At 50.0% G+C, this 18,092-nt stretch overlaps 1 protein-coding gene across 2 annotated transcripts in view; it reads right to left on the reverse strand.

Moving 5' to 3' along the window:
* GPR160 (G protein-coupled receptor 160) overlaps window positions 1-16,226 on the reverse strand; it is a 46,102-nt gene extending 29,876 nt beyond the window's left edge. The window contains exon 1 of one of the 2 annotated variants that reach the window (XM_072752248.1): window positions 16,092-16,226. The gene's annotated coding sequence lies outside the window, so the exon portion shown is untranslated. Of the gene's footprint in view, window positions 1-9,709; window positions 9,729-16,091 lie in introns of those variants that run through there. The other variant, XM_072752249.1, reaches the window with a different exon arrangement.
* Between the last annotated feature and the right edge of the window lie 1,866 nt (window positions 16,227-18,092).

Below are 18,092 nucleotides of genomic sequence, written 5' to 3' on the forward strand. Positions count from 1 at the left end.
GTGCATGACTTCACAGGACTCACAACGGAGCCAATCAAAGAAATCACGAAAGAGACTGTGAACATGGCAAAAGCAAATAAGTAAATAAAATGAAGGTGGAGGGAAAGGGTTTCAAGACATGAGTTTTTAAGAAATTCAAGAGCTAATGGATACCACACTAGAGGAATTAACAGGAAATGACTTGAGTACCTCCAAACCTGGGCCAAGATCATAAGAATATGTGGAAGCAGCAGCACCAGAAACCAAACTGTATCTGCCAACCTGCAGGCAATACGGGTTCTGCTTATTTAAGGTTGCTGTTTACTCTTACGATATGGACTCTTCTCTAATACCAGCACGGAAGCTAAAGCAAATGGTAGGAGGAGGATTGGTACCCTATAGGCACATTTTTTTAGAGAAATGAAAGAGCAAAAAATATCAGACAGAAATCATAATGTATTTCTGTAAAGTTACGCCAAGTGCGTCTGCCTCCTGACTCCCCTTCCACGTCCTCTACCTTTGCCACCCTCCTCGGCCTACTCAGTGCAAAGATGAGGAGGATGAAGACCTTTATAATGGTCCCCTTGCACTTAACGAGCAGTAAATAATCATTATGCTCTACAGTTAATAAGCTTATCTGTTTTGTGTGTGTGTGTGTGTGTGTGTGTGTGTGTATGTGTGAGCATCTTTGTGCGAAAGTCTAATAACTGTATGGCAAGAACCACAAGATACATTTTTGCGTCATCATCAACATCATCACCTAAGTATTCACCATATAATCCATCATGCACAAGCTTGTGTGGAAGAAGATGACGTCTCCTACACAGGCACAAGCTGAGTGATATTTAATGTAACGTTAATAATGTGTTAATTCTCTGTTTTAATAACTCTGTTTTCAAAGATTAACACTACCACACAGTATACTCCCCTCTCTCCTAATTGGAGAAACTATGTATCAGCCTATCATCACAGGTAAGGGGTTTTTAAAAAATTTAACAATGTTTCCAACACTGCATTACAAATATGACTGTAATACTATATGCCATAAAAATTTTGAAGATTTTATTTATTTGAGAGAAAGAGAGTGTGTGTGATTTGGGGTAGGGGACAGAAAGGAAAGGGGAAAGAATCTCAGGCAGACTCCATGCTGAGCACGGAGCCTGACACAGGGCTTGATCTCATGACCCTGAGATCATGTCCTGAGCCAAAACCAAGAGTCAGACACTTAACCAAATGAGCCACCTAGGTGCCCCTGCCACAAAAATATTATAATGATTCATTCATTAGTGTACAGGCTAAGCTACCAAAAGCAATCATATTGTCGCTTGTTATCAACGCATGAATCATTATATTGGTAAATAAACATGAATTTCTTTTTCACATTATTTTCCATTTTTAACATCTAGTGTTAGCTATATATGTAACAGCCACAGTATTTATACCATATAAGACAATAACTGATGTAGGTACTGACAGACAAATATTCATCTTGTGAGCAAACAACATCAACTTACGGTATCAATAAATACAGTACAGTACTGTAAATGTGTTTTCTTTTATGATTTTCTTAACATTTTCTTTTCTCTAGCTTACTTTATTGTGAGAATACAGTATATAAGACATCTACAAAATATGCAGTAACTTTTTATGTTACTGGTAAGGTTTCTGGTCAACAGTAGTTAAGTTTCAGGGAATCAAAAGTTTACTGTGGATTTTGGGGAGGGCCAGCACCCCTAACCCTTCTATTATTCAAATATATAGAAAATGCCAAGGCATCAACCAAAAACTTACTTGAATTAATATATTAATTAAGGTTTCAGATCAATTTTAAAAATTATATATATACACACATACATATTCAAAAATTTTAAATATAAAAATACCATTTACAAAAACTCAAAAACAGATACATAGAAACATAACTTTTAAAATATGATCAAAACATCAAATTTAAAAACTATAAAATACTGCTGAGAGAAACTGAAGACCTAAATAAATGGCAAAATATACCATGTCCATGAACAGAAAGAGAAGTATTAAGATAGCAATGCTTCCAGATTGACAGATTCAATGTAGTCCTGACAAAATCCAATTATGCTTTTTTGGTAGAAAAACCAACCAAGCTGATTCTAAAATGTATAAGCAAATACAAAGGACTGGAAGAGTCAAAAATTTTGAAAAAGGAACAAAGTTGAAAGATTTACAATGCCTGATTTCCAGACCTATTAACTACAGAACCAAAGACAGTGTGGTACTGACTTAAGAACAAACGGAACAAATTAGAGGGCTCCAAAGGCCCATTAGATTTACAAGAAAATACCAAAGGCAATTCAATGGAAGAAAAGAAGTGTTTTCAATAAATGGTGCTGGACCAACTGGATAAATCTGTGAGAAAAACAAAGGGACCTCAATCCCACTTCATACCATACACACAAGTTAATTCAGGATGGATCACAAGTTTAAGCATAAAAGCTAAGACTAAACCCTCTAGAAGGAAAACAAAGGAGAATATCCTTGCAATTCTGGGGTGGGAAAGAATTCTTAAGCAAAATACAAAAGCACCAACCATAAAAGAAAAAATTGATACTCAATAAAATTAAACTCTTCTCAGAAGAAAACAAAAAGGCAAGAAACGCGCTGGGGAAAATATTCACAATATGTCTATCTAACAAAGCACTTGTGCTCAGACTACCAGACTACATTAATATGTGTGTGTGTGTGTGTGTGTGTGTGTGTATATATATATATATATATATATATATATTGTGTGTATATATCAAGAATAAAAAAACAAAAAACGTGCAAAATACTTGAAAAGAAAAATGTACAAATGATCAATAGCAAGTGAAAACGTGTTCAATATCATTAGTCATTGGGAAAAAGCTAATTAGAACCACAATAACATACAATTTCACCTATCAGAATGGCTAAAATTAAAATGACTGATACCAAGTACTGGAAAAGATGCAGGAGTATAAAATGGTGAAATCCCTTGGAAAACAGCACTGCGCTTAAACATATACCTATCCTATGATTCCGTACTTTCACTCTCAGGTATTTACTCAGGAGAAACTTGTATGTCCACCAAAGAACTTGTATGACAACATCATGTGCTGGTGAGGATGCGGAGCAACAGAAACGCTGCTAGTGGGAATGCAAAATGGCGCAGCTACTTTGGAAGACAGTTTGGCAGTATTTTACAAAACTAGACATTTTTTTTTAATTGTATTTTTAAGTCATTAAACCCACTATGGGGCTCAAACTCAACCCAGAGGTCAAGGGTCACATGCTCCACCAACTGAGCCAGCCCAGTGCCCCTAAACAGCTCAGTGTCTGTTCTTACCATACTATCCTGCAAAAGTCGTCCTTGGTATTTATTTACCCATAGGGGTTGAAAACTCATGTCCACACAAAAGGTTGCTCACAAGCATTTAGAACAGCTTTACTTCTAATTGCCAAAATGTGGAAGCAACCAAGATGTCCCTGGATAAACTATTATTCAGTGCTTTAAAAAGAAAAATGCTATTAAGCCACAAAAATACAGGGAGGAAACTTAAATGCATATTACTGAGTGAAAGAAGCCAACCTACAAAGGCTACACATTCTATGATTCCAAGTGAATGACATTCTGTAAAAGGCAAAATTAGGGAGATGGTAAAAAGATCAGTGGTTGCCAGGAGATAGAGGGGAGGGAGGAAAGAACAGGGGGTGCACAGAGGATTTTTAGTATCACTTTGTCTAATACTATAACTGTGAATACATGTCTGTGGACTTGTCCAAACCCATAGACTATACACAGCCAAGAGTGAACTGCAGTGTAAACTGCAGATTTGGGGTAATTATGAATGTTTTATGTAGTTTCAACAACTGCAACAAAAATAGCACCCTGGTAGAGATTGCTGATAACAGGGGAGGCTGTGCATGTGTGCAGGTAGGGCGCGTATGGGGTATCTCTTCAGGAAATTGTACCTTCTGCTCAAGTTTGCTGTGAATCTAAAATTGCTCTAAAAGATAAAGTCTACTAAAAAAAAAAAAAGCCTGTAGGTTAGGAAATATTTTACATATTAATTAAAAGCACAAACCATAAAAAAAAAAAAAACTGGGTAGCTTAGACTTCATCAAAATCTAAAACTTTTTCTTTAAAAGGCACCATTAGAAAAATAAGGTAAGTCATAGACTCAGAGAAAATATCTTCAAATCATATATCTGATAAAAAGACTTTTTAAAAGAAATTTTTAAAAATCTGATTATTTTTATTAAATATTTTAAAGATTTTATTTATTTATTCATGAGAGACACAGGGAGAGCGGCAGAGACATAGGCAGAGGGAGAAGCAGGCTTCATGCAGGGAGCCCAATGCCGGACTTGATCCTAGGACCCTGGGATCACGACCTGAGGCAAAGGCAGATACTCAACCACTGAGCCACCCAGGTGCCCCTTTATAATTTAAAGATTTAAAATATTTTGAACCTAAGATGACAGTGAGAACCCAATTTTAAAAACGAGCAGATTTAACTAAACTTTTTGCCAAAAAAGATGTCCACAGAATGGTGCTCAACATCATCAGTCATTAGAGAAATGTAAATTAAAACTGCAGAGAGACATCACCACACATCCACTTGAACAGCTATAATCGAAAGAACATCAAATGTTCACAAGAACACAGGGAAACAAAAAACCCTCTTTTATTGTTGGTCAGACTCTAACATTGTACAGCCACTCCTGGGAAAAGTTCATCAGGTTCTTAAAAGGTTAAATATAAACTTACTGTATGATCCAGTAATCACACTCCTAAGAATTTCCCCAAGAAAAATAAAAACAAAGGTCCACACAAATACCTGTACATGATCCAAAAGGGCCAAACAACTAGAAACAATTAAAATGTCCATCAACTGGTAAATGAATAAACAAAATACAGTACCTCTGTAAAATTAAATACTATTCAACAATACAAAGGGACAAGCTACGGATACAAGTGGCAATGCGGATGAACCTCAAAACTATTATGCTAAGTGAAGGAAGCTAGACACAAAAAACTGTATAGTCTAGGATTCCATTTGTAGGAAATATCCAGAAAAGGCAAAAGACAGAAAGTAGATTAATGGCTGTCTTGGCTGTAAGCTGACATGAGGAAATTTGGGGGGGTGGAGACAGAAATTGGAACGTGGTGATGGGTGTAAAAGTCTATAAAAATAAAACTGTACATTTATGATGGATGGATTTTAGGGCATGTAAATTACACCTCAATAAAACTTTTTTTTTTGTAAACTTGTACGAGAATGTTTATAACAGCTTTATTCATCATAATAGCCTCAAACTGGAAACAACCCCAATGGTCTTCCAAAGGAGAAGAGAGAAATTGTGGTATATTAAAAAACGGAGTATTAGTTATTAATAAAAAACCGAGCTACTGAAACACATGACATGCATGAATCTCCAAAACACGTTGACAAGAAGCCAGTTCTGTTCTACTGTATACTGTAGTCCATTATAAAAGAACATACTGCATACTACATGTTCATTTATACGAAGTTCAAGAACAGGCAAAGCTCACTTATGGTGCTAGAAATCAGGACAGCAATTGCCTTTGGGGTAGGGAGACTGACTGCAAAGGGGCAAAGAGAGCTTTCTGGAGCATGAAAATGTTCTATATCCTATATCCTTTTTTTTTTTTTTTTTTTTTTTTTTTTTTTTTTTTTTAGAGAAAGAGCACGAGCTGTAGGGCCGGGTAGAGGGAAAGAAAGGGAATCCTCAAGCAGACTCCCTGCTGAGTGCGGGGCTCTACCCCAGGACCCCAAGATCATGACCCGAGCTGAAATCAAGAATTGAATGTTTGACCAACTGAGCGCCTTAAAATGTTCTGTACCTTGACAAGGATGTTGTTTGTCTGGGTGCATACACACGGATCAAAACTTTACAAAAATTAAGATCCGTGCATTTTACCGTATGCACCTAGATGGATTTTCAAATGATTAAAAATGCCCTCCGAAATTCCACGCAGACCTTATTGCTCGGCAAACTCTGAATCGATCAGTCAATCACACTTATTTCCAGAAGGCACGGTACGTGTCTATTTGGAAATCATAACATGTCAAGCGGCTGATGAGTGGCTAATGATTTAATGCTCATTTTTAAATGTTTTAACTGTATCATGTCATACACATATATTCAACTTACGTGTGTTACGGAACAGAATCAGACTCATGTATTCTTTGTACGTTCACTCGCTCCTTCGCTCCAAAAATATTTATGGGGGGCTCAAAATATTCTCTAGGCGTCTAAGTTCAAACGGCAACTCAATTAAAAATGCAATACTGAGGGTTCACTTCCCCTTTAGGTGGGACTCAACTGCACCTTTCAGAGAATCATGTTTGCTTCCCGTGAGCCTCCTCCTCTGGTCACGGGAAGAGACAGTGTCCGGCCCCCTCACCGTCCCAGCCTCAGGAAGCAGAGCCAAGGCCGCCGCCAGCCCAGTCAGCAGGTTCAGAACTAGGAGACGGGGCACCGTCTGGGGCCTCCCGGAGCTACAGGTGCATCCAGCCCCCCCACCCCGGAGATGGCCCCGAAGGGGCTGCCTGGACAGTGGCTCCTCAACTCAGGCCTCGGGCCAGGGGGAAGGGACGCCAGCACCACAGGAAGCCACCCCCCTTCCAGTAGCTTCTCTTCCACTCCCCCGGCCCCTCCGAGGAGTCGCCACCTCGGAGTCTGCTCTAAGCCAGGCCTGGAGCCGTGAGGATGAAAGAGGCACGACCCCTGCTCCCCAGAGCCTGTCCACGCCGCATGGGCCGGGGCACGTCCTATGCTCCTGGCACATTTTCAAGGGTGTTCATGATGTTTGGGGCCCTTGATCCCAAACCTGCACTCCAGGAGGTTAGCAGAGCAGCGCCTTTGCTACAGACTCCCAGGGCCCAGGGAACATTCTCCACGCCCCCCCCCCCAAAGAATCCAAACAACTGAGATGCCCCACGACAGCGACAGCGAAGTGGTCAAACGAGTTACGAAGGTCACACCATCCGCCGCCTTGAAAGACAAGCTTTGCAGGAAGAGTGTCAGAAAATGCTGACAGCATAACGTTAAAGGGCAGCGCAGGGCTTCTCGGGGGGCATCGGCGGACTTCCCCCTGTTTCCCCGAGATCCTGTGACCCCAGAATCACGCTACTGCGGGGAATGAGCTCTCGTCCTCACCTGGAGTGCGACCCCAGGACCGGCTGGAAAGGGAAAATGCGTGTGGCCGCAGAGGGCCGGGGTGATCCGCGCCAGGCCCCTGACGAGGAAGGCCGGGGCCTTGCAGACCGACCTGAATGTGCGTCTTGTTAAAACGTGGATTCTGGGGGTGCCTGGTGGCTCAGTGGTTGACTGTCTGCCCTTGGCTCAGGTCATGACCCTGGGGTCCTGGGATCGAGTCCCACGTTGGGCTCCCTGCATGAGGCCTGCTTCTCCCTCTGCCTGTGTCTCTGCCTCTGTGTCTCTCACGAGTAAATAAATAAGATCTTAACTAACTAAATAAAGGATTCTGATTCGATGTCTGGCATGGGCCTGAGATTCTGGATTTCTGGCTCCCAGGTGACACCCAGGCGGCCGGTCCACACAGGCCGCACACGGAGAAGCAAAGCTGGGGATGTACACACCCTGCGGGACAGCCAAGCTGCACTAACGGTGACTTTCTGGCTGGTCACAGGACGGGTGCATTTACTTTTTAGCCCCCGACCATGGTCACCAGATCCTTTGCAACGAAAATGTATTGCTTTTATAATTAGAAAGAAAACTTCCTACTATTCAAAGCCTGGGACTTGGTGATTATTCTTACAGGAGTCCATCCCAAATATAACGTGATGGAATCAAAAGGTAAAAACATGGTCTCTGCTCAACGGCACTTCTAACACCGAATGTGAGGTTTTCCACACCAAGCAGTTCTGCCTCTGCCCAGTGTGAGCGCAGACCCCACAGGGGAAGGGCTCAGCCCTACAAGAAGGCTGCCACAAGTCCAGACTGTCACTTCCACTTCTATCAAGCTGAAAATTGGGGCTTCCCACGATGCCCTCCTCAGGCTTACCAGTTTACCAGAACGCAGGGCAGCGCTTTACTATTACTGGTTCATCATAAAGGCTATGATTCAGGAACAACCAAGCGGAGCAGATTCAGGGGGGTGGGGGAGTAGGAGGAGAGGGTGCAGAGCTTCACCCTCCAAGCACCTTGATGTGTTCACGAACCCGGAGCTCTCCAAACCCCATGGCACAGGCAGGACTGATTAAATAATTGGCCATTAATGATTAAGTCAATCTGCAGCCCCTCGGTTGGGGGGAGAGAGGGGCTGAAAGCTCCACCCCACCCCTCTAATCACATTGTAGGCTCCTCCGGCAAGCAGCCCCCATCCCGCAGGGTCACCTCATTAGCATAAACTCCTGAATAATTCAGAAAGGCTTATTCTGAATAACAAGACACTCCTCTGGCCAGGAGCTCTGTACCAGAACCAGGGATGACGACCAAGTGTATTTATTTCCTATTATATCACAAAATCAAAGGTTTACATACGTGCAACTTAGAATGATTTACAATAGCAAGAACTAAGCAAACCACCTAGTTCTCTACTATTAAAAGAATGGCTTAAAAAAGGGCTGAAATAGCATGTAATTACTACACATATTTGTAATGATAGGAAAAAATACAATAAATTTTAAAGTTTAATCACAGTACGAGAACTTTGTTAAGATGCTAATGTAAAATGAATTAGATGTTTATAAAATATTAAAATTGCTATTATTTTTTAAAGATTTTATTTACTTGAGAGAGAGAAAGAGAGCAAGCACCAGGCAAGGGAGAAGCAGACTCCTCGCTGAGCAGGGAACCCGCCAAACGCTGGGCTCGGTCCCGGGACTCCAGGATCCTGACCTGAGCCCAAGGCAGACGTTTAAAGGACTGAGCCACCCAGGCGCCTCCAAGTTAAAATTTTTTTTAAAAAAAGCAAAATGCAACAAAACTGGCAAGAAATATGCCAAACTGTTCATGTCTTTGGATCCTTGAAGAGTGGGGGGTAATAGATGATTTTTTTTTTCCTTTTACCTTTCCGGGATAAAATGGAAAGGAAGGAGCTCAAATGTGATTAGGATAAACAGATGCGGGGCACTTGGGGGCTCACTGGCTGACTGTCTGCCTTTGGCTCAGGTTCTGATCCCGGGGTCCTGGGATCGAGTCCCGCATCAGGCTCCCAGCGTGGAGCCTGCTTCTCCCTCTGCCTGTGTCTCTGCCTCTCTCTGTGTGTCTCTTTATCAAAAAAAAAAAAAAAAAAAGATAAACAGATGCGAGGGTACCAGTGGCAAGTGGAGGAGGCAGTGGAGAGGAGCCGTCCCAGGGCTGGTGCCCCGGAGCAGGCTGGGGGGGGTGCGGCTGTAAGAGAGCCCGCTGGAAACCCTGGCTGGTTGGGGGGGGGGAGAGAAGTGGGAGAAGGAGAAAGACGGCAGGTTTAGAGCCGCAGGCTGCACCCCGCACTGAAGCTACGAGGCTGGATTTGGGGGGCTGGGGGCGGCCGACAGCCCACCACCCTCCTCCCCGACCCCAGCTGACAACAGGGGCCACCTCTGCCTCGGATGGCTCGAGGCGCCTGGCTGCTCCTCCGCTCGGCCTCCCTGGACACAGCGGGGCTTTCTGCTTCCTGGGGCCGCCCTAACCACCAGTGTCTCCCTTTCCCTCCCAGGGCGTCGGGCTCCTCAAGGGCCTAAGGATACGCGCTCACCTTGACCTTCTCTAATCACGCCCGTCGCTGTTATGCTGTATGTTGGCAAATCAGACTCCAATAAAAAAAATATATAAATAAATAAATAAATAACGCCCACTGCTATGTTCCCACTTCTGGGCTCGTTTCTGGCCCGATCCTCGCTTTGCTGTCGTACCTCCCCGACAGGCAAGGAGGGGCCGCAGAGGCGAATGCGAGGAAAGCTGCTCCACGGCCGTGATCCCAGCTCGCGGCCGCTGCACAACCGGTGCGGGAGTTGGCAGCAGCTTCGTCGCTTCTCCGGGGTGAAGGGTAAACCCGCCAGCGAACCTGCCCCGTGGCTTCGCCGCTGGCACGGGGCAAAGCTGGACATGGGGCTGCACGGTCCTGGTCTGCCACCAGCCCCCCCAGAGGCCTCCCGGTCCCCCTACCCCGTGCTGACATCGCCCGTGCTTCCACCGCGGGATGCCGTCCGCATCCACACGCCAGATTCCATCCCTTGCCCCGGGTCAGGGTAGAGTCTAGTCTCCCAACAATGGGGCCAAAGCTCGGGGTTCAGGACCGGGAGCCCGGGCCTCCCGCTTCACCGATTCCAAAGCTGCCGCTGCACCAAACACCCCGCTACAGCACTTGTCGTGGAGAATGTTTCTCTAAGGCCACGGGGCTGCTCAAGAACAGAGCGGTCAGAGCTGCAAACAGCTCTGGGGGAAAATCTTGCAAATACGGGCAAAGGTGAAAGGGGCAGGGCTCTAGCAACGGCAGCGACAGCCAACACCAGGTGGATCCTTACCTCATAACGCAGGACGGGCCAGGGGACGCGCATGGCCATACAGGATGGCGAGGATCATTACCTCTGTTTTACACAGGAGAAAACTGAGGCTCAGAGTGGTTAAAAAAAAAAAAAAAAACGGTGAAGGACACACTGGAAGCAGAAGAACCAGAAATAAATCCAGTGACCTGGTGACAGCGCACCAGGATGGCTCCGCCTCACCTGTCAGGTGTGGCCCTTAACCAATCAGCCCGCCTTCCCTCGCCACCTGTCCTCTTAACCAGGGACTAAGAAGCGCCTCTGAGGGAGCACGCGCCTGTAAGCTGGGATCTGAGTTCTGTTGAGGGATCCGAGTTCTGTTGAGGGACCCAATCAACTGGCTCTTCTAGCATTTCCCAAATACCTGAGTCTCTAAATGCGCATCTTTCAACTAAACAAGGCGTTGGGCTTGCAGCCCTGCTTTGTTCTCTCCTCCCACCCAGAGGTAGGTACGTGCTACAGGGACAGTGACAAAGGCCTCACGACCACCTGACGCTTCCTCAAAACTACTCCTCGAGGTTCCACTTGTGGTCTCTTCTCTTCCTTTCTGACACCCCCACCCCCGAGATCTATGAACACTCAGACTTGAGGTGAAGGCCATAAAGATCAACACAGAAGCTTCAACTGTAATAAAACTCCTGATAAACACAGGGGAGAGAACATCTACTCTGTGACCCTTAGCTCAAAGGTTCAAGATGAGGATTAGGCCGTCCTTCAACCTGTATCACAGAAATTTCGAAAGGGCTGGGCCGTGGGCACCTCTCATTCCTCATTCCTGCAGAGCTCAGACGGGGCGGCACCTAGGCGGTGGCAGCAGCAGCAGACCTTTGCCCGCTGCAGACAGGTGCACACGGACGCAGGGTAGGGAGCACCCCCGCAGGTCCCCAGCACCCTGGGCAGCTACGGCGAGCCAGTGCACCAGCTCAGGGATCCACGTGCGTCCCAGGCTGTTTAGAGACAGAGGGCTTCTTGGTGCCCCATCCCCATGGGGCCTCCTGGGGACTCCCAAGGTGCACAAGACCCATATTCCCCACTCACAGAGAGTTCGTGGTTGGGGTATCGGGGGCATTCCTCTTCTCCACCGTGGCTTGCCCACCACGCGGCACCCGGTCATGTTGTACAGCAGGGGTGGGACACTAGAGCTCTGTGTGACAGGCACAGCAGGCAGGGTGTGGGGAAAGGATGACATACCTGGTGTTCTGACACGGAAACCCTGCAGAGAAAGCAGGACTCTTCATTCCCGCAGGTGAACATGTGCATTTCCCACTGTGCGTGGGACAAGAGCCTCTCGACCTGTTTTTGTTTATCCCTTTTTGGACAGACGGATACCCAGAAAGACTGCTGACTGCAGGAGACGACGACAACGCCAGGGTGCTGGGGCCGGACCCCGAGGGTGGCGGCCACTTCAGGGAGGAGCGGACTTGGCGGGAACCCGGAGCACTCCTGTGCTCCAGGAACGCCTGTGGGAATCCCCGGGCACAGACTAGCTGAATCTCCCAGTTTTCAACACTGGTTCAGTGTGAACCCTCGGCTGGCCTGAGGAAACATCTGCTGGGTGAATACGGCCCCTGCCCCCAGTCTGTACCCAAGGCAGATGACAGAGGTCAGAAGACAGCTTGCCCGGACCCACTCACCCGCTCTTGGGTGTGCACAGCTCAGCTGTCTGCAAAAGGCAGCGTGGACCGCACGGAGGCTGGAGAACCGTGGAGTCACTGCGATCCAACAGATTTGAGTCTGATCCCGGCTCGCCTCCGACTACCTGCAGGGCCTCAAGTGAACTATTACCCAACCTCCCGTAGCTCCACGTCCGTCTGCAAGATGGGCTGATAATACCCAACGCTGAGAAATTTGTGAGGCTTCAAAATGTGTGTGTGTGTGTGTGTGTGTGTGTGTGTGTGAAGACGACCATGAACTCTTCCTAAATGTCAAATTTCCTTCCCCCATAGCTCTTAAAAAAAATAATAAACAAAAAAACCCCAAAAAACCAACTTGGCCAACTCTCAGCTTCTTTAGATGTCATGGTTCTCCTCTGTTACAAACAAGAATAAGCCTCCAGCCCTGCTGCTCTAAGCGCACCGGGTGGGATGAAGTGGTGCAGATGAAAGCAGGTGCTTACAAATTAGAGAAGTACGACCTGAACGCCAACACCCTTTCTTTCCTCACATTTCGAGGCCCAGGATGCACTAATTTGCTTTCCTAATGTGTTTCTACCCCTTCCATAGCGCGATGCGGGGAGAAGATGGAATCGCGGTTGTGGTGATTCTCAGCAATCAACTCCCCAGGGTCCAGTCCCCCCACCCTCACAGAGGCCAGGAAACATTAGGTCACCGCCTGGTCACTTAGAGGCCCAGCAGGTTTGTTTTCTCTCTCCATGCTCTCCTCTTAGAACATAAAGTCACTTACCAGCTGCATCTTTCTCTTACCCACACAAAAAACCCGGAGCCACAGGCCAAACAACTACACTTAAGTATCATCGAGAATTCGCTATGACATTTTCCAACTGAAAGAGGATTTTTGTCAGTTCTCTCATTTCCCCACACCCTGTGACCAAACTGGGACATGCTTTGGCATTTCCTCAACTGACTTAAAGCATCTTTACAACTCCTTTTAGACTAACCATCCCAGCCAGGGCTGGGCTGACGGGCCAACCTAGCACTTTGACTTTCAACAATCACAGTATCATTTACTTAGTTTTTCTCTTAAAAGCAAAGAGGCATCAGGGACGCCTGGGTGGCTCAGTGGTTGAGCATCTGCCTTCGCCTCAGGGCGTGATCCCAGGTTCTGGGATCTTGCATCAGGCTCACCAGGAGGAGCCTGCTTCTCCCTCTGCCTGTGTCTCTGCCTCTCTCTCTATGTCTCTCATGATTAAATAAAATCTTTAAGAAAAAAAAAAAAAGAAAAAAGCAAAGAGGCATTAAAATCAATTCCACTGCAGCTACTAAGAAATGTAGGTTTATCTTATGCCTCCCCCTACCCCAAACTTGAATGTCCCCCTTATGCAATCACATTTCCAAATTACTAATCAAGCATGACAGGATGAGTAGGAATTGTATGATGAATCTACAGGAAAAAAAAATGAGCAAGTTGGATAAATATACAGATATTACTTCCCACGTCCCTCTTCTTCAAAGCAAGGTTCTTGGAAAGCAAAAAGAACAGGCAGAATGTTTTAGGAGTCAATATTTCACTAAATATTTACACGTCTTGATGCCGGAGGCAAACACGGTGAAAAGGGCAATGCAAACATAAGATTTCTTTCAGGCAATAAGTACATCTCCATTCACCCCATGATTTGTTTTTATAATATACACTTTTTATTTATGTATATCATGTTTCCAGAAGTATACACAAAACTTAAATGGGTAAGTCGTATGTTTACTACTCTGACCTGTTTTTTTTTTTTAATGTTTTTATTTATTTATTCGTGACAGACGCAGGCAGGGACAGAGGCAGAGGGAGAAGCAGGCTCCCTGCAGGGAACCCCATGCCAGACTCGATCCCGGGACCCCAGGATCAGTACCTGAGCCAAAGGCAGATGCTCAACCACCGAGCCACCCAGGCGTCCCTCTAAGCTCTGTTTTTTGATGAGCATAACTTAGAAAGGATTTGGGCAGTTCTGAAAATTTGCTAACACACTTTACACAACCTGTCTGTTGGGACACAACTCAATTCCCAGCTTACTAATACCCTTTGTATAAAAAAAAGCTGACCCAGCATCCACCTGCATCAACTTGATCCCCTCAGCTCAGTCATGCTCAGCAACACCCGGTGCCTTCGTAGCAAAAAAAAAAAAAAAAAAGGGAGAGAGAGAGAAGAAAATAAAAGAAAAAAAAAAGCAGCAGCACCGCAGGAGGAAAAAACGAAGACTTTTTAATGAGTCGGGAGAGGCAGGCTTTACACCCGATTTACAAAGAGTGAGGGTGTGCACAAGGCCTTGAATCCAGAAACACTAGCAGTGCCTTCCAACTCTACCTTCTGCAAAACAACAACAACAACAACAAAAAACCCTCCACTGGTGGTGATGTTACTTTTAAAGGAAAATGCTACACATACCAAAGCAGAGACAATTGTGTAAGGAATTCCACAGCCCAGCCTTCATCCCGCTTCAACCAGTAACAACTCACAGCCCCGTCCTCGGCAGCCCTCTCCCCAAACTGGATTATTTGGAAGCGAATCCTCCCCCTATATTTCAACTTCAGTATGTATTTCTAAAAGATAAAGGTTTCTTAAAAAACACAAAACAAAATCCTAACACCGGTACCAAAAATAGCTAAGCAAAACTAATATCCTTCGGGCCACCAACTAGCCGGCCCAATCCCCTTTTATCGGCTCAATTTTTCATGGACTTTGCTCCCTTCAAATCAGGACCTAAGCGAGGTGGCGCCCTGCAGCGCTGCATCACCGGGGCTGACACCCACAGGTCCCCTCCCCGGGCTGATGCCCACCGCCAGGTCCCAACCACTCGGCTGGGGGTGGGGGGGCGGGGAGGCTCGTCCAAAAGAAAAAAAGTCAGACGTGTCTATTAAGCGGTCGCTTTGATAATCAGAGAAGTTTTAACACTAAAGCGGACAGCACAAGCCGCGGACCCGACCCGAGCAAGTCGCCACTTTGGGAGCCACGCGCTCAGGCACGTGTCCGCGGGGTCGACTCTGGGGCGGGGCGCTCGGCCGCACCTGCCTCCACCTGCGTCCACCTGCCTCGCCCGCCGCCACCTGCCGGGGCCGCCCGCCCAGGTGAGAAAGCGGAGCCTCGGCCCACGGCCCACGAGTGGCGGGGCGCAGGCCCAGGGGCGGGGCCCCCCGAAGCCCGGGCCCGACGCCGAGGGCCCCCAGCGCGCGTCCCTGTCCGCGACCCAGCCCCCCCCCCCCCCCCCCCGCCCCGGTGCCGGGAGCACGGGCAGGACACACACCGTTTCCGAGACATCCCCTATTTTATACCGTTTGGAACCCGCGTCCACCGGAAACACGGGGCGCGGGTGTCTGGCCGGCCCGGGGGGGGGGGGGGGCCCGCTTCCATCCCCGGACCCCAAACCCCGCACAGACCGCCGCCGCGAAGGCTCCGTGCTAACCCGCAAGCCCGGGGCTCAGCGGGGGAGGGGGGCTCAGCTGGGGGGGGGGGCTCAGCAGGGGAGAGGGCTCAGCTGGGGGGAGCTCAGGTCGGGGGGCTCCGGGGGGGCTCAGCTGGGGGGTGCTTGGGAGGCTCAGCTGGGGGGCTCAGCTCGGGGGTCGGAGGCTCAGCTGGGGGGAGCTCAGCTCCGGGGGGGGGCTCAGGTCGGGGGAGGGCTCAGCTGGGGGGGGCTCAGGTCGGGGGAGGGCTCAGCTGGGGGTGCTCAGCTCGGGGTTCGGAGGCTCAGCTGGGGGGGCTCAGCTCCGGGGGGTGTCTCAGCTCTCCGCCAGCGCCGCCCCCCCCCCCCCCCCCCCCCCCCGCCCCGCGATCCCGTAAGTGCCGGAGAAACCGCAGCCTCCGAAGCCCTGGAAGAGAAATTCGCCCGCCCTCGCCGACGCGCACGGGGTCCCGCCGGGCAGGGGCGGGGGGTGCCGGCGCCCCCCGCCCCGGGCCCGCGCGCAGCCGCGAACCGCCGGCCCCCGCACTCACCCCGCGCTCCGCGTCCCCGGCGCCCGGCGGCCGCCCCGACACCTGCTGCGCGCGGCCCCAGGTGGCCGCCGGGAGGGGGAGCCCCGCGCGCCCGCCGGCTCCGCCCCGAGCGCTCCCCGGAGGAGGGGCGGCAGCGGCGGGCGCGGCCCCGGGACCCCGCGGCGACCCCGCGGCGGCCCGGCCGGCTCGGACCAGGAAGTGCGGGCGCCCGAGCCCGGCGGCCGAGGACGCGCACGCCCCGTCGCGACCCCGGCGGGAGCCCGCTGCACGGCGCCGCCTGCCGGGGGGGCGGGAGCGAGGGGCCGCCCCCCGCCCGGGGAGACCCCGCCGCGTCCCGGCCCTGGGCGCCCCCGGAGCTGCCGCGGGTGCGGGGGTGCGCGGCGGCAGGGTCCGCTAGGAAGCCGCCTCGTGGGACCCCAATCTGCAGATAGCCCGGGTGCAGGTCGCAGGCCTGTTGGCTCGGGACGCCTGGTGCTCAGCCGCGGAGCGTCCGCCTGCGGCTCAGGGCGGGACCCCGGGGTGCCGGGATCGAGTCCCGCATCGGGGTCCTCGCATGGAGCCTGCTTCTCCCTCTGCCCGTGTCTCTGCCTCTCTCTGTGTGTCTCTCGTGAATAAATAAAATCTAAAAAGAAAAAAAGAAGAGTGTTCGCTGGACACCTACAACTCGTGGGGCGTTTAAACACGTGGAACGTGGTCCGGAGCCGGGCCTGGGCGCGCTGCCGCGGGGGGTGGGGGGTGGGGCTGGGGGCGCTGCCAGGAAGGACCCAGGCCCCCGTGGGAAGGCTGCGTGGGGCTGTGCCGCACCAACAATGCGTTTTGTGAGTGACGGTTGGCACGTCAAACGCATCCTCTAGGGATCCCTGGGTGGCTCAGTGGTTTAGCGCCTGCCTTTGGCCCAGGGCGCGATCCTGGAGACCCGGAATCGAATCCCACGTCGGGCTCAGGGTGCATGGAGCCTGCTTCTCCCTCTGCCTGTGTCTCTGTGACTACCATAAATAAATAAATTGTTTTAAAAAAAAAACGCATCCTCTAGAAAAACAATTAGTGTGAAGGTCTTAAGATTTAGAAAACTGAAGTTGGCACTGTGGGTTGTTTTCGTGAACAGCCTGGTGTTTGGGACCCTTTTTTCCTCAAACAAGCAAGTCCGTATTAAACCAGGAATTTGGAGGCAAAACCCAACAGGACGTGAACTGTTTCCGCGGAGCGAGGCGGGCAGCGGGCTGGGGGATGCGGAGGGGTGCCGGGGGGGGGGGTTGCGGGGCCTCCCAGGGAGCGGGCTGAGCTCACCCCCCGACCAGCCCCGCTCCAGGGCCCACTGAAGCCGAGCCTGGGGCCGCGCGCCACGGAGGCGCCACCCCCTGCCCGTCTTGCAACAACTCCCCAGTGGTGGCACCAGAGCCCCTGGGATCCGCCGGAGCGCCTAGGATCTACTGGAGCCCCTAAGATCCGCCGGAGCCCCTGGCATCCACTGTAGCCCCTAGGATCCACTGAAGCCCCTGGGATCCGCCGGAGCCCCTGGGATCCACTGAAGTCCCTGGGATCCACTGGAGCCCCTAGGATCCACGGGAGCCCTAGGATCCGCCGGAGCCCCTGGGATCCACTGAAGTCCCTGGGATCCGCCGGAGCCCCTAGGATCTACTGGAGCCCCTAAGATCCGCTGGAGCCCCTAGGAGCCACTGAAGCCCCTAGGATCCACTGGAGCCCCTGGGATCCGCTGGAGCCCCTAGGATCTACTGGAGCCCCTAAGATCCGCCGGAGCCCCTAGGAGCCACTGAAGCCCCTGGGATCCACTGGAGCCCCTAGGATCCACTGAAGCCCCTGGGATCCGCCGGAGCCCCTGGGATCCACTGAAGTCCCTGGGATCCACTGGAGCCCCTAGGATCCACCGGAGCCCCTGGGATCCACTGGAGCCCTAGGATCCGCCAGAGCCCCTGGGATCCGCCGGAGCCCCCGGCTCCTCCTCCCCCAAGCCCTTGGCTCCCTGAGCCCTTCTCCGCGGGG

Source organism: Vulpes vulpes, chromosome 3, assembly GCF_048418805.1.
Source record: "Vulpes vulpes isolate BD-2025 chromosome 3, VulVul3, whole genome shotgun sequence".
NCBI lineage: Eukaryota > Metazoa > Chordata > Mammalia > Carnivora > Canidae > Vulpes > Vulpes vulpes.